A 12790-nucleotide genomic window follows, 5' to 3' on the forward strand; every position below is an offset into this window, starting at 1 on the left:
GCACCATCGTGCATAGGTCGAGGTTCAGTGGTCGCCTCGAAAGAACTACATGTTAATGCAACCAGTGGAAGTTCATCTTTGGAGTCATCCTCCCCCGACCGACCTTGCACCGGGTGATATCTAGTACACAACTTATTCTTGTAGACTCGTGTTGGGCCTCCAAGCGTAGTGTTTGTAGGACAGTAGCAATTTTCGCTCAAGTGGATGACCTAAGTTTTATCAATCTGTGGGAGGCATAGGATGAAGATGGTCTCTCTCAAACAACTTTGCAGTCAAATAATAGAAATCTCTTGTGGCCCCAACGCACCGAGTACAATGGTAAATTGTATAGGTGCACTAGTTCGGCGAAGAGATGGTGATACAAGTGTAGTATGGATAGTAGATATAGATTTTTGTAATCTGAAATATATATAAATAATAAAGTAGCAAGTGATAAAACAGAGCACAAATGGTATTGCAATGCTTGAAAACAAGGCCTAGAGTTCATACTTTCATTAGTGCAATCTCTCAATAGTGTTATCGTAGTAGATCATATAACAATCCCTCAATGTGTGACAAAGAATCACTCCAAAGTTCTTATCTAACGGAGAACATAATATGAAATTGTTGTAGGGTATGAAACCACCTCAAAGTTATCTTTTCCGATCAATCTATTGAGCTATTCGTATAAGTTTTACAAACATCCCTAGAGTTTGTACTAAAATAACACCGTATGATACACATAAACCAACTCTAATGTCACCTAGATACTTGATATGTCTCCAACGTACCTATAATTTACGAAGTATTCATGCTGTTATATTATCATTCTTGGATGTTTTACAATCATTTTATAGAAACTTTATATCATTTTTGGGACTAACCTATTGACATAGTGCCCATTGCCAGTTGCTGTTTTTGCTTGTTTTTTACAACGCAGCAAATCAATATCAAACGGAGTCCAAACACCGTGAAACTTTTTGTGGATTTTTTATGGACCAGAAGACATCCAATGGGCCAGATCAGCACTTGGGTTGTGCCCACCTCGATGGCCTACCGCACTACCTCTTCGCTCTATAAATGCTCAAATATTCCACAAACCCTAGGGGAGTCGATGAAATTTTGTTCCGACCGCCTCCAGTTCTAGAACCGCAAGATCCAATATAGAGAGCTTCTCCGGCACTCCGCCGGAGGGTGGAATCATCACCGATGACCATCTTCATCATCCCGGCGGCCACCACGATGAGGAAGGAGTAGTCCACCCTCGGGGATGAGGGTTTGTACCAGTAGCTATGTGTTTAATCTCTCTCTCTCTCTCTCTCTCTCTCGTGTTCTTGAGATGTCACGATCTTGATGTATCACGGGCTTTGTTAATATAGTCTGATCATATGGTGTTTTCCCCTCTCTATCTTGTGATGAATTGAATCTTTACCCTTTGAAGTTTTGTCTTGTTGGATTGAATGTTCAGATCTGAGAACACATGATGTATGTCTTGTGATATGAATACTTGAGGTGCCAATGGGGTATCATGTTGATTCACTTGATGCATGTTATGGCACTCAACTTGCGGATTCCCTAGGTGACATTGGGGTAATTTATGCATAGGGGTTGATGCACATTTTTATTATATTTTCTCCGATAGAAACTTTGGGGTCTCCTTGTAGTTATTTGTGTGGATTGAATATTATGATCATGAAGTTGTTTGATGCATATCGTAGAATTAACTCACGGATACTTGTGGTGACATTGGAGTATCTAGGTGACATTAGAGTTGGTTGATGTGTGTCATATGGTGTTATTTTAGTACGAACTCTAGGATAGATTGATCGGAAAGAATAGCTTTGAGGTGGTTTCGTACCCGACAAACAATTTCTATCTTTTTTTTCTCCGCTAATAGGAACTCGGGAGTAATTCTAATATGATCCTGAAAGTGCTAGTATTCGACTAGAGGGGGGTGAATAGGCGATTTTTATGGAAGTCTTCAAAACATGAATGCTTTGAAGACAGACAATAGAAATGAACCTATTGATATGCAGCAGAAGGTAGACTACACTAGACAAGCCATAGTCAAGTAAGCAATGTAGTGAAAGCACGAAGACTATCAACAGCTAGGTAGAATGGATCAGGATGGAAGATAGTATGAAGCCAAATAGTAATCAGTCTTCACTCAGTGAAGTCAAACAGATCAGACAAATAGGCAATGACTTCGCGAAGACAAACTGTAAGTAAAGAGAAGTGAAGGATAGAACCAGTTGCTCGGAGAGGACAGGGATTTGTTGGACCAGTACCAGTTGCTGTGACAAATGTACGTCTGGTTAGGGAGGCTGAGATTCAACTCAGAAGACCGCATCTTCACCTTATTCCCCTTGAGCTAAGAACACTTAGTCCTCGCCCAATCACTCTGGTAAGTCTTCAAGGGAGACTTCCAAACCTTCACAGACTTCGTTCACCGGCAATCCACAATGACTCTTGGATGCTCAGAACGTGACGCCTAACCGGCTGGAGGATTCACAGTCCTCAAGTGTAATAAGTCTTTAGATCACACAGACAGAAATACTTCAGTGATGCCTAACACTCTTTGGCTCTGGGTGTTTTGGGCTTTGTCCTCGCAAGTATTAGTCTCTCAAAGGCTTCAGAGGTGGGTTGCTCTCAAACGACAAAAGCCATGTACTAACTCTGAGCAGCCCCAATTTATGGTATAGGGGGTGGGCTATTTATAGCCAGGAGGCAACCCGACCTGATTTATCCAAAATGACCCTGGGTCACTAAGGAACTGACACGTGTCCAACAGTCAGATTTCAAACACACGGGGCAGCTTGACTTGGGCTACAAGTAAAGCTGACTCATCCAGCTGTGGATAAGATTTGCTCTCATTGTCTTCGTTCAAAGACATAGGATTTGGTTGAGCATCAGTTCAGTCACTCTGACTTTGATCACTTGGACCCCATTTAATAGTACAGTGGTTCCTATGACTCAACAAAGAAGAAAAGGAAATTACGAAACAACTATGTCTTTGCACTCCATAGTCTTCATGCGATGTCTTCTCATGTCATAGCCTTCAATGTGAATATCTTCACAGACCACCATTGTCTTCAATGTCTTCACACATTTTTAGGGGTCATCTCTGGTAGGTAAACCGAATCAATATGGGTCTATTACCTATGTTATCCTGCAATTCTCACAAACACATTAGTCCCTCAACCAAGTTTGTCGTCAATACTCCAAAACCAACTAGGGGTGGCACTACATGCACTTACAATCTCCCCATTCTTGGTGATTGATGACAAACTGGTTCAACTTTTCAACGGGGATAAAAGTATGTGAAAGTTCAGTGTTGTGAGTATTGTCTTCATACATATGACGAGGCTCTCCCTAAAGATGTGCATATAAATGATTTGCTTTTGAATGCAAATGCACATGGCAGGTTTTGCTTTGTGGAGGCCATCTTCAAAGTGTGAAGACAATACATTATGCATATAGAAAGATAATGAAGATAATGATATGCATAATGGAAAATGGACGTCTGCAGAATGACTTCATGCGGAATTTATCATCGCATCATAGAGTAGCAGAAAAAGTAGCAGACGACCATCAAGTTTAAGTGTTACAACTCAAAGGACCAAATGGTTCAAAAGACGAGAGTTGTAAATACTTGGCAAAATAATGCAACCACCCGTAAGGACCCGCTTGAAGACTATCAACTCATATGCTTCTCCCCTTTTGTCAGTAATGACCAAAAAGGTTTGAAGACATAGAGCATCTACTCGTTCCCAGAAGGAGCAGATGGAGGAGCGGGGTCGAAGTTGGAGTTTGGTGGTGCAAAAGGGCCTGATGCAGTGTCGAGATGCAATGTAGCCATGGTCGGTGAAGTGGCGTCATCTTCTTCATCGACGACATTCGCAACAACAGTTGCAGCCGAAGATGAATATTCATAATCTTCAAGTGAGGGAGTGTGGTGCCAGCTTGCATTTTGTGGAGGCCTAGAATCAAACTTGAAGCTCTCGGTGAAGCCATTTGCACAAAGATCGTCTTCAGAACACAACAGAGTGAGGCTCTTCCAGGACCATCGTGAGTTTTCATGGGCAACAAATGAGTTCTTGGTGGCCAGTTTGTGAATGCGATTGACATCCACAAAGAGACTATGCATCTGACGCTTTAGCCAGTCGTGGTGCTTGTCCTGCTTCTGATGTAAGGCCACAAGCAGCTCTCGGTCATTGAGTACACAAGAACGCTTCCGAGGCCTTTGAGCAATTGTACTGGAAGTGGCTTCTGTATTTGCACGATGAGGCATACGCACATTGCCAACCAGAGGATAAGCAGGAATAGCAGCATTGGGTACATGAACTCCTTCTATTGGTTGAGTGAAGCTTTGATGATCAACATTATGAAGATATAGCGGCTCCTTAGTAGGCTCGGGGTAGATGGCTTCAACTGACAAATCAACCTCAAGCAGGAAGACAAGATGGTTGCGTGCTGAAGGCTAATAGTCGACAGAAGAGTGGAGTTTGATCAAGCGCATCACCCATGGAGCATACAACTTCAGGCCAAATAGATAAATCCCAGATGCAGCAAGTTGTCTGATGAAGAAATCCTGGGAGTTGAATCTGATGCCATTGACAATATAAAATACCAAAGTCTTCATGGCTCCTTCAAGTTTGCCTTCAGAAGAATATCCCTTGATTGGCCATAGAGTATGCCTCAGTATATGATAGACTGTGCGGGGCAAGTACTCGAGGTCCTTGACAAAGAATTCCTTGGGATATTCTGCATCTTGAGGCGATGGCTTCATCATGATGAGCATCTGACTCATATTGGGTTCAGGCCTCTGAAAAATACTCTGCAGTTCTTCTCTGTGACACTGACAACTAGGCTCATACAATTCACCTGGAGTGGGTAGGGAGGTAAGCTCGATGATGTCTTGAGCTTTGGCTTAATGGTGCACATCTCCTGTCATCCACTCGAGGATCCATGTCTTCGGATCCCTGTTGTAGCCATGAATGTGAAGAGTAGCATAGAACTACAGCAGAAGCTCTTCATTCCGGTGCTCTTTGGCAGTGACAAATTGCAGAAGACTAGCATCCCAAAAGCAGTCTAGAGATTCTTCAAGTCAGGGCATCCTAGCAACAGCTTCATAATCAAGACGCATGTGAGGAAAAATTCTCTCTTGATTGTAGAGGATACACGAGTAGTAGCTGTGCTGTTGATGGCTCCAGAAGCGATCTGAAGAGATCTTTGGCTTCGAGTATGGGTTCTTGTCCTTGTCAAAGAAGGTTTTGTGTTCTCTGAAGCTATTCACGCTGAATGATCCTGGCGATGTAGCAACACCTGGAAGCCTTGGCAGCCTCAGCTTTGGCTTCTGAACTTGTGGTCGCTGCTCCACATGATAATCATATTGTGGGCCGGGAGCAGTGGAAGGAACCATGATTGGACAGCGAACTGTGACCAACTCCCCATCACGATTGTAAGCCGTTTCCATATTGTGAGGCCTTGGGGGAGGAACATCGCCGTCAGTGGGGACCGGTGTCACAGCAGCTTCAGGATTCACATTGGCTTCAGGCACAACATTAGCTTCAGGCTCCAGATGATCTTCAGCCAAGACAGGGTCATTGGCTTCAGTAGTGTTTGTGGCAGCCTCATTGTTCTCAACCTCCATTTGGTCAACGACCGGAGGGTTGTGCACAATCACATTCTCCTCGAGAATGACTTGGTCTATGGTAGGGGTGTGTGGCAACTTTCTCTTCTCTTCTTTCTTCTTCTTCAGTTGATGCAGCCAAAATGTCTTCAACAGCTTTGGCTTCAGACACAGGAACCGTCATAGAAGGATTCTCTTCAGGGAACACTTGATGTGCCACTGAGCTGGATTGTTGTGAATCTTCTTCTGGGATTGTTGACATGGAGACTAATGACCTGAGACCTTTGCAAAGCCGTTGAAACATGGGCGACGCCTTTGGAGATGGAGTGGTCTCCATGTAGTTGTCATCATTCAGTACCGTATTGGTAACTTGCGCTAGTGGAGTACGGGATGTTTCATCTTGAACAGGGGTTTCTTCTGGAGGGCGCTCAGCCCAGGATCATCTTGAGCGATTGGCATCAATGGATGACCAATGCTAATATATTCACTGCTCGTTGGAGGAGGCGATGATACCAAGTGTTGCTCGAGTTGAGGAAGGACTTCATTATCAACAACATTGTATTCGTGACCAATGTCTTTAGCTGCGTTGGGGTCAACAACTGGAACTTGTTCATCTACATGAGCCTCTGTGAAAGAAGGCTGGTGGATCACAACACGTCGATCTTTGTTGGTGGCAGCAGGAGGAGCAACTGAGATAGGTTCAACAATGAGAGGTTGAGAGGCCGCAGCACACTCTTTCTTTGAAGACTTAGTTCCCTTAGTCTTCAACTTCTTCTAGGAAGGGGCATTGTCAGATGCGTCCTTGTGCTTGCACTTCTTGGCTTCAACTTCAGCTTCCCTTGTCTTTTTCATCTCAGAAGCTGCTGATGGGACCTTAGGCTTCGAGCCTGTCATGCTAGCAGGGAAGACAATGCGAGGTTCTTCCTGCCTTGGTGCTTTAGTTTGGGTCATAGCAGGCTTCTTTTGTTTGGAAGCCATCCTGGGATCGATGCCAGGGCACCCAAGAGCTTTGCGCTTCTCAGCTTCATTGTGAGCTTGAACGCATTTCCGTGCGAAATACTTCATGCGCTCTCGTGAGCCTTTAGATTCAGTGCGCTTCTTGTGGAACTCCTTCTTGAGGTCATGCAACATCTTCTTGAAGATTTGAACATCTGCCACGCTGAGATTGGCCATGTTCTTCTTGAAGTGAGCCTTCTCATAATCGATCTTGTTTTTGAGCTCGACAATCTTCTGAGCCAAGGCCAACTCACTAGCAATGGCTCCATGGAGTGTGACGCTGATGTCCAGCGGAAGCTGAAGATCACCAATACTGATGCGCTGGTCGTCGAACCACTCATCGATGAAGTTATTCAGAATATCAACATCAAAGAGGGGCAGATCGTTGAAGATTTCTGCCTCTTGCTTGCTCTTGATAAGCATCTCAAGATCATCATCACCAAGATCTTGATCGCTGGACAGATCAATTGTGTCATCTTCGTTGCGCAGAACAGCAAACGGAGTCAGGGGTTGCCCAGTGGCCTTCTTGGGCAATGGCTTCTTGGTCCTCTTGGACACGTGAGATAAGTCTTTAAACTGCACACAGGATTCAGGCGGTGCAGTCTTTAGAGTCTTCCTTGTTGAAGCTTTTGGTGAAGCAGATGGCTTTGAAGCTTTTTCCTTCTTCTTCTTTTTCTCCTTTGGAGGTGAGGGAGCATCATCAGAATCAGCTTTGCCAGCAGATTGCTCCACAGCTGCTCTCTGAGCAGCAATGTGAGACAGAAGCCCATCAAAATTGGCGAAGGGGCCAATTCTGTTCTCATTAGCTTCACGTGTCCCATCAGATCTTGCAGCAGAGGGGCCAGGGTTGAAGTTGAGGCCAAAATCCTTTTGGTTCTTCCCAGCAGAATCTTTAGCAAACTGATAGTTGCGCTTGAAAAGATTGTCTTCATCACACCATAAAAGAGAAGATGGGTCGGCATTCTCGGGTTGTGGTCCTCTGACCATACAAGGATAGAATTTTTGCTCAATGGCTTCAACCTTGCTCTTTGGCACCAAGTTGCGGTACAGACAGTCACCCCATGGGCGCTTGATGGCATTCTTTTCAGCATATTCAGGTGTTACAAACCTGTATTTGAACCATTGCTCAGCCCAATATCTTCGGATCCACTGAATTCAGTTCTTGCGCTGGTTGTAATTTTCATCAGGATCTGACTTCTATAGTTCATACAGATCAGGAGGCAGATCAAGTGCAATGTTGCCACGGCATTGCCTGCCACCTTTCTGTGCAGACTTTTCTGAAGCCATACTATTCAGAATAATTGGCTTCAACACAGTGAAATGCTTCTGTCTGCTGGTCAGACAAGAACTGGCTTTAGGAGATTCGATGTGACGCTGTAAGTATTCTGCAAATGAATGCAGACTATGAGAACCAAGGGATTCTCCCACAGACATGTACCTGTGACAGCATTAGAGATGTGAGGGAAGGGGAAGAGGTCATGTGCATTCTCAGAAGATTTTGAAGATAAATCAGTTTAGAAGACATTGACCTCATAGTGCGAAGACATTCACTTATTTGGAGAGAGTCGGTTCCAGATTTGTACGAATCCATGAATAAGTACAAGTGAGGAATCTAACTAGTTATGAAGCATAAGTGAATATACTTGGCATGATATGAGATGCAGAAGAAGATATATCCAAATTTGGAAGTGAAGAAACCACTTTTGGTTGAAGTGGATGGATTTGACGGATCAAAAAGGCAGTAAAAAGTAAGATTTAATTACTGTTGATGAACTGCTAGACGAGTTTTGAAGAGAGGCCGAGCAGTTCAATCTCCCGCGCTCTAACTTGGCGGCGGAAGACACCTACGGTGGCGGCGGAGAGGACGGGGTCCGTGGCCGGCGTGAGGACGGCATCGAAGAAGTCGCTGCACCTAAGTGTTTCGTCTCTGGCGTCGATGCGAGCTAGCGGAGGCGCTAGAGTGTGCGAGGTGGCGAGCTGGAAGAATAGATATTGACCACGCGGGTGAGTATTTATACAAAGGAGGAGGGCGGCGCGACACAATTACGCAGGTGCCCCTGGCGGTTCACATATGAGAGACACGTGGCATGCATGCAACTCATTGAAAGTTGTTCCATGTTCCCACGCACGCCTGGATTGTCGGGTGGTTGTTCTGGCTTCTCCGGTATTCAGACAATAAGGATACAACATTAAAAGCGGATTTAAATGTTTGTCTCGTTGTCTTCTGCGGACAAGGACTCAGAGAAGACAATCGACAGTTTTCAATGGAATGCATATGATTTGGACAGATAGAGTTTGAGGTAGAAACACATAATAGGTTAGGGTCCAATCACATTCACTTAGATCAATAAAGATTCAAGAAGGAAGACATAGCTATAAGTGAATGTTGTAGAGGATAGAACACAACCAAATACATACATACACATACACATATATATACAGCCGGTCTATTCTACTAATATTAGTAGAATAACTATTCTGATAACACTTTAGCACTGCATGTTAACGCAAGTGTACGTCATTGTTTGAACCAAGTGTGTTGCAGTACTTAGGCGAGTGAACTTCGTGTCGAAAAAACTGCACACTGTGTTTTATGGTACTGTTTTCGCTCTAGTTTTTTAACTGTTTATCGGAATGACGCGTGCAATATACCGATGAGAAGCTATGGGTTAGGCGCAACTTCGTCATTTTGAACAATTTTCAAGATTCATTATAGTTTAAGAGCAGTTTCGAAAACTGTGCGGCTCACGACGAATGTCAGCGAGCGTTTTTTCACGTTTTCTTCTAATCCGCTCGTCGAAATGAAGCAAATGATATAGCGTTCGAAAGATATCGTCGAGGCGCATATTTTTCATATCTATTATTTTCGCTAATTCGTTACGGTTTAAGAGCAGTTTCAAATTTATTAAATCACGGAATTGTGTTTTTCAATTTTTTTGAATGTTTTGGTACTGTTTTCGCTGCAGTTTTTTAACCGTTTATCGAAATGAGGCGTGTGATACGCCGTTGGAAAGATACGGACGATGCGCAACTTCGATATGTTGAAATATTATTTAGATTCCTTATGGTTTTAAGTTAATTTTCAAAATCGTGTGGCGGACGACGAGTGACAGCGGCCTTTTTCATACAATTTTTACAAACCGCTAGCCGGAATGATTCAAATGATACGCCATTGGAAAGATATCGGCGAGGCGCAACTTTTTCATGTAGAAATCTCTATCTAATTCTTTATGGTTTAAGAGGAATTTTGAATTTACCGAAATGCGAACACTCTGTTTTTTCACGACCCAAAATCGCCGTATGTACTGCATCAGACAGAAACCGCACTGCTTTCCGAGCAAAAACCGCATTGCATCAGACCAACAAGTGCACTACATGATTTATTTTTTATGGGACGTAAATTTTCCTAAACGAGGTGGAGTGCACTTCATGTCGAGTGTTGGTGAACCGCAATACTATGAAAAGTGAACCACATTATTTTTTTTTATCGTCTCTGTAACTGTTTTTATCAACGAGTATGCACTGTAGGGACGAGGTGAGTGTACTGCATCAATTTTTCTCTTTCCAATTTCCTTTCTACTACACACAACAACAGAGTGAGCTGCATTAAAAAAATCAAATTTTCCATTTTGTTTTTGCACTTGGCAACATAGTGAACCGTTGGGAGAGACAAGATCACTGCGGCAATGAAACAAGTGAGCTGCACCTAAAAAAAGTTTTTGTTGTTTTCTTCAATGCATATTTTTGAGAGAGCTGCGATCTGTACATCTCTGGACTATGAGATAGGGTGAACGAACTGCAATGATTCTCTTTTTAATCCACAGTACAAACACACACAAATTACAATGATGAGAGACTTAAAAAATAAATCCACATTTTTGACCATGATATGCAAGCCAGCGCCGGCGCACTGCATGTCCAACCCCACAACACTGCATCTGTGCGCCCATGGGTTCGCAGCCAAAATCTGAAAAACGAAAAAATGTCAACCGTGAGCAAAATACACACAAAAAAACACCGCCGCAACCACCTCAAAACAGAAACAAAAATTCAAATAGTGGACTGCACGCCAAGATGCGCGAACCGCGAGCCACTCGCTGGCGAGCTGCAAAACCTCGACGAAGAAGAATTCGCCAGCGCCCGTACTGCAAGGTGCACTGTCGGCAAGCTGCAAATACTATAGAGGGCACACGCCTACTGCACTACACGCGACAGTCGCGGTGCACTGCCACGGGCATGCTGTTCCCTATCGTCGTCCATTTTTTGGGAGAGGGAGGAGTGCATCGCCGCAACCCTCACTGGTGGAAGGAGAGACGAGGCAGCGCTGGATCTCCGGTGATGACGAGGGGAGGGACGCGGTGGAGGAGATCCGTCCTCACCGCAAGGAGGACAGGTGGGCATCGCACCCTTTCCCCCCTGTGCTTGGATCTGGAGCGGGAAGCTGTGGCTGTCTTTCCATCGCCCCAGTGAACCAGGACCTTGGGTGCGGCGGCGCGGTGAGGAGGAGGAGATAGGCGGCTGGGGAAGGTCCTTTTTGTCGTGTTCGGCGGATCTTTGGGCGGAGGGGAGCCCGACGCACCTCTGGTGAGGACTGGCGGCGGTAGAACCGGCGACACCCGACAAACGGCGGTTTCCCCCAACCTCCACGGTGGCTTGACGTGGTGGTGGCCGATGTGTACGACGCCGCCAACGCCGGCGCCGGTTCACCATGGGCGATGTGCCGCCATTAAACCTCCCGTGCGCGGCCACAGCGGCACCAGATTGGGCCGTCACGGCCCCGGGCGGGGTTGCTCGGGGCGCCTGGGTGAGGGAGATGACTCGCCGCGGCGGGGCAGTGTGTTGCCGGGGGTCGGCAAGGTGGAAGGAGCTCAGGATGGGGCAGTGAGGTGGAAGGCGGCCGGGGAGGGGCAGTGGCTTGCCTGAATGAGGAGGTGGCGCAGGGTCAGGAAGCGGGCCTGGGAGGAAAGAGGCCATGGCCGGCGCAGGGAGGAAAGAAGGCCAGGGGCACTCCGACGCGGGGAAAAAGGAGCCGCAGGCTTTCCGGCGGCGGGAGAAAGGAGGTTGGCCGCGGCGGGATGTGCAGTAGTGGAGGGGAAAGTGCGGTAGTGCGGGAGTGGATAGGGGAGAAAAGACGAGCGGGGCTGTGGGGTTGGGGTTTTCTTTATGGGCAGTGATCTGCGCCGGTGCGCCGGCCCAACAGTTGGGCCGGTCGAGCCCAGGCCGTCCGATGCACTGCCTTCCAACCGTCAGATTGATCCCCTTCCGCATCGTCGTCTACCTTCCGCGTCAGATCGAGCAACGCAAGCGCCACGGGCCATCCCGCACCCAGCCATGGCGCGTCTACCTCGTCGTCATCCCCGTCGCCGTTCGCCCTCGCCGTCGCCGTCGCCGCTCGCCCTCGCCGTCGCCGTCGCCGTCGCCGTTCGCCGGTTGGAGCACAGGTGCCCCATGGCCCCACCCCTCTTATGCAGCAAAAAAATGGGCCCAGCAAACAAAAAATCGACCCCTGCCGGTCCCTGGAGTTCGTCGCCGTTGCAGCTCCGCCGGGAAGCCACCGCAGTAGTCAGTTGCGTCAATGGTGAGTTGCCGATTCGAGCTTTTTGTCACGGTCTGGTAGAAGCTTTTCAGAAATACGGTTGAAGCTTTTCAGAATTACGGTTGAAACTTTTCATGTCAACAATTGCAACTTTTTTCGTTGTGTACTCGTGGCGGTGAAGCTTTTCTATACAGTAGGTTGAATCTTTGTATAAAGCGGGTTGAAGCTTTTTTCATCAAGGGTTGTAGCATTTTATGTCGATGGTTGTAGCATTCCGCCATGGCAATGACTTCTTGAAAAGCTTTTCATGCATATCTGGTTGAAGCTTTTTTAACCTCTTGTTGAAGCTTTTCATACTACGGTTGAAGCTTTTCGTACGAACGGTTGTAGCTTTTTTCAGTGCATGGTGTCCGGTTGAAGCTTGATATACCGCTAGTTGAAGCTCTCGAATTGAACGGTTGTAGCTTTTTTGGTGGTCGGTTGCAACATCGGTGGAGGAGAAAAAAAATGCTTCCAAAGTTCGTCTTGAAGCAGATGGTTGCAGCGGTAGGGGAGGAGGTCGCGCACTCGCGCTGCCTTGGTTGAAGCATCTCCGGTGGACGGTTCCAGCACAGGGGAGTACGAACAGCAGCGCGCGGATGGTATAT

The 12790-nt window shown here is 46.2% G+C and overlaps 1 long non-coding RNA gene across 1 annotated transcript; it reads right to left on the reverse strand.

Annotated features, from left to right (window-relative positions):
• Positions 1 to 10318: 10318 nt before the first annotated feature.
• On the reverse strand, positions 10319 to 11720 carry LOC119336715. The gene is made up of 2 exons (XR_005162738.1): positions 10692 to 11720; positions 10319 to 10574 (listed from the first exon to the last, which is right to left on the reverse strand). It is a non-coding gene; the product is annotated as an uncharacterized LOC119336715 (long non-coding RNA).
• Between the last annotated feature and the right edge of the window lie 1070 nt (positions 11721 to 12790).

The sequence above is a fragment of the Triticum dicoccoides genome, chromosome 1B (genome assembly GCF_002162155.2).
Source record: "Triticum dicoccoides isolate Atlit2015 ecotype Zavitan chromosome 1B, WEW_v2.0, whole genome shotgun sequence".
Taxonomy (NCBI): domain Eukaryota; kingdom Viridiplantae; phylum Streptophyta; class Magnoliopsida; order Poales; family Poaceae; genus Triticum; species Triticum dicoccoides.